This window comes from Cryptotermes secundus, unplaced genomic scaffold (genome assembly GCF_002891405.2).
Source record: "Cryptotermes secundus unplaced genomic scaffold, Csec_1.0 scaffold1031, whole genome shotgun sequence".
NCBI lineage: Eukaryota > Metazoa > Arthropoda > Insecta > Blattodea > Kalotermitidae > Cryptotermes > Cryptotermes secundus.
This window is the reverse complement of record NW_019718628.1, coordinates 582,859-587,296: the sequence shown is the minus strand read 5'-3', so window position 1 is coordinate 587,296 and position 4,438 is coordinate 582,859. Positions and strand designations below refer to the sequence as shown.

At 42.4% G+C, this 4,438-nt stretch overlaps 1 protein-coding gene across 3 annotated transcripts in view; it reads right to left on the bottom strand.

The window, feature by feature from the left end:
• LOC111862651 (nuclear receptor subfamily 2 group E member 1) overlaps positions 1-4,438 on the bottom strand; it is a 63,660-nt gene that overhangs the window by 3,906 nt on the left and 55,316 nt on the right. The window lies entirely within an intron of this gene.

Sequence of the window (4,438 nt, the reverse complement as noted above, 5' to 3'; positions counted from 1 at the left end):
AAAATATGTGTTTGAATGCAAAGATATATACATACAGTGCTGACAAAGTACAGGCCATCCTCAAAGGGACATCAGTACAAGCGGAAGCCACTATTACCATATGTGTTTGAATGCCAAGATATATACATACAGTACTGACAAAGTACAGGCCATCATCAGAGGGTCATCAGTACAAGTGGAAGCCACTATTACAATATGTGTTTGAATGCCAAGACATACAGTGCTAACAAAGTGCAGGCCATCCTCAGAGGGACATCAGTACAAGCAGAAGCCACTATTACAGTATGTATTTGAATGCCAATATGTATATACATACAGTGCTAACAAAGTGCAGGCCATCCTCAGAAGACATCAGTACAAGCGGAAGCCACTATTGCAATATGTGTTTGAATGCCAAGATATATACATACAGTGCTGACAAAGTGCAGACCATCCTCAGAGGGACATCAGTACAAGCAGATGCCAAGATATATACATACATTGCTAACAAAGTGCAGGCCATCCTCAGAGGGACATCAGTGCAAGCAGAAGCCACTATTACAATATGTGTTTGAAAACCAAGATATATACATACAGTGCTGACAAAGCACAGGCTATCCTCAGAGGGACATCAGTACAAGCAGAAGCCACTACTGCAATATGTGCTTGAATTCCAAGATATATACATACAGTTCTGACAAAGTGTAGGCCCTTCTCAGAGGGACATCAGTACAAGCAGAAGCCACTATTGCAATATGTGTTTGAATGCCAAGATATGTACATACAGTGCTGACAAAATGCAGGCCATCCTCGGAGGGACATCAGTACAGGCAGAAGCCACTATTACAGTATGTGTTTGAATGCCAAGATATATACATACACTGCTAACAAAGTGCAGGCCATCCTCAGAGGGATATCAGTACAAGCAGAAGCCACTATTACAGTATGTGTTTGAATGCCAAGATATATACATACACTGCTAACAAAGTGCAGGCCATCCTCAGAGGGATATCAGTACAAGCGGAAGGCACTATTGCAATATGTGTTTAAATGCCAAGATATACAGGGTGTCCCAGGAGGAATGTGCCAAACTCCGGGAGGGTGTTCCTTATGGTAATGTATGCCGATATAACCTAAAACACCTATGTCCAAAGTTGAACAGTTACGGAGATAATGGCCAGAGAATTGTGAAACTTTGACCGGTGTGACACACTTGTTGATTACAAAATACCTATTAAAACTGGCAGGAATATGTGGTTTCTGTAATGTTAATATTGTATGTAACATCAAGCTAAGTTGTGAGTGACATGAAGCCATAAAATTGAAGTACAAAATACCCACTCGCCATGTCATAATTGTCCTTAGGATTCCAGGCACTCTAAATGACACATGATTGGCAAGCGCTGACGTAACATGGCTGGCTGAGCATTCTGGTATAAGCCGACTACATAACTGTATTAAACGTACATTCACGGAAAATCTCTTTTGGAATTTCGTTTCCATTATCTCATGTGGATTATTATAGTACCAAGTATGCACATTTCCTAAATTATTTACACCGTCCCGGGTAAAAGACGCCTCATCACTGAATAAAATGACGCTTAACAGTTTGGGATGAGCTTTTATCCAGTGGCACAAATCCATACGCTGTGCATGGTCGCCTGGTTCCAAATGTTGTACCCTTTGATCATGGTAAGGATACAACTCTTCATCATGTAAAGTTTGCCACACCTGCATACGTGATATGCCGATGCGAGAGGCTATTCTACGAGTGGACAGATGCGGACTTCTCTGAACCATCTCAAGAATGTTCTCTCGTGTGTTTATCATTCGTACATCCTCCCTTTCAGACTGCACAGAAACACTCGGAAGAGAACCAGTATCACTCAATGTCTGGTGAATTCGCTTAAATACACTTCGAGATGGAATCCTTTGATCGGGAAAAAGCCTTTGGTATTCTTCAACAGCAGCACGTGCATTGTCACCGCAAAATCCACACACAAAATGCATATCACAATATTCCACGTGTGAAAACACAAAAGGCATTTCAGCAACTCCGCACAACTAATTACCAACCATTCACGACGCGGCCGCAACGTACTCTGTACGTAGCACATGAGCTTACGGCTAGTGTGAATCACCACACTCAAGGACAAACATAGATAAGACGTCTCAGCTGACAGGTACATTGCGTGGACCCGCCAGAAGACCACACTTTTCTTGGGCCATTATCTCCGTAACCGTTCAACTTTTGACATAGGTGTTTTTGGTTATATCGGCATACTTCAACATAAGGAACACCCTCCCGAAGTTTGGAACATTCCTCCTAGGACACCTTGTATACATACAGTGCTGACAAAGTGCAGGCCATCCTCAGAGGGACATCAGTACAAGCAGATGCCACTATTGCAATATGTGTTTGAATGCCAAGATATATACATACAGTGCTAACAAAGTACAGTGTGTATAAAATATAATATTTTAACAATTACAGCGTCTGTCTTAACGTGTTAAAATATTTACAATTAGTTTGTTAGAATTTTGTTGGAAATTATGAACAAAGTTAGTTCACGTCCTTTTTTATTATTTTTTCACTTGAAGGAGGCCAAACGTGCACAGCCTTGTAGTTCTGTTGTTTTTGAGAAGAGGATTCTTTAGTGTCGTCCTGCAGATGTTTGCAGTGTCCTGTGTTGTTCACAGCAACAGGGCAATATGAATGCATCTACACGTGAACGTAACCTTGAGAGGAGGATATTATATAAATGTTTTGTACGAAGAAAAAAAACAAAGATATTCCATGATAATTACTGCAGTCAGTTTTATAGCCCTTCATGTAAATTGGTACACTAACAGACTCCTTCCACTGATCAGGCAATTTTCCATTATTCCAAATAGAAATACTGGGTGGGGCGCAGAAACTTTCCTTTTGTGAAGACGCATTGTGAAGTGAGGGGAGGTCGCAGAAAAGTGGGGATAGGCTCGGCGAACGCAGCAGTCGCGGAAGTTTCTGTCTATTACCCCTCAGTAGGAATCAAGAGGTGGACACCAGAAAATGTGGAGGCAGTTTGACAGTCGATTTTGTTATCTCCAAGACGCTCCGCTCGCAAACCTGCAGTCGCCCTAGACATATCCAATCGTTCAATGCGCCGAATTCTTCATGAACATCTTCATTTACATCCCTATAAGATGGTTGTTGTGCAAGAATTGTCACCACGTAATTTCCAGAACCGAATAACGGCGTACGAAACGTTGTTGGAAATTTTACCCCCTGACGCTCTTGTTTTCTTTAGTGATGAAGCACATTTTCACCTATCCGGATATGTCAACAAGCAGCATATGCAATACTGGAGTGGTAACAATCCCAGAGAGCTCCATGAAAGGCCACTTCACAGTGGCCCTTATTTTTTTTTGGAAGACAATCATGCAGTTACTGTCAATTCACAGCGGTATGTGACCATGATTAAAAACTTTTTCGAACCAGCTCTTGAAGAAATGCATCTAGGAAATGTCTGGTTCCAACAGGATGGTGCTACGGCCCACACAGCCCGAGCTTCGATGACAGTTTTGAGGGCAAAGTTCCCCGGACGGCTCATCTCGCTTCGAGGTGACATCCTCACCTGATCTAACGCCCTGTGATTTTTTTATGGGGATACCTCAAGGCNAGTTACAAATGGATATAGAAATTAAATAAGAGCACTGATTTGAAAAATACTTTTATTTCTCAACATAATCTCCCTGTACATTGAGGTACTTGTCCCATCGTTTCACAAGCCCTTAAAAACCAGCAGCATATAATTCTTTGGCTGCTATCAGAACCAGGCAGTGACTGGGATCACGAAGGCATACAGCTCACCTCATTCCAGCCTCAAGGACAAACCGTAAATGCCGACTCCTACTGTAACATCCTCAGGAATCTTCCTAAGGCCATTCAACGGAAGCGACCAGGACGCCTCTCCAAAGGCGTGTTGCCCTTGCATGACAACGCGCGTCCCCATACTGCTAACAAGACAAATGAGACACTGCGAAATTTCAAGTGGGGAGTCCTCGAGTATCCTCCGTATAGCCCCGACCTTGCTCCAAGTGACTTCCATTTGTTCGGCCCTCTTAAACATCATATTTCGGCTGAACATTTGCCCGACGATGAAGCTGTAGATAGGGAAGTCACCGCCTGGTTCCGGAAGCAGCCCAAAGAATTTTATGCTGCTGGTTTTCAGGGGCTTGTGAAATGATGGGACATGTGCCTCAATGTACAGGGAGATTATGTTGAGAAATAACAGCCTTTTTCAAATCAGTACTCTTATTTGTTTAAGTTCTATATCCATTTGTAACTTACTTATTGACTTATCCTATTTCTATCTGCCTAACATCACTGACCCTATCTACACTCGATAACTGAGAGAGGTAGTTCCTCTACCTATTCAGAATGTTGTGGGAATCTGCAAGCAGATCACCATTCTCA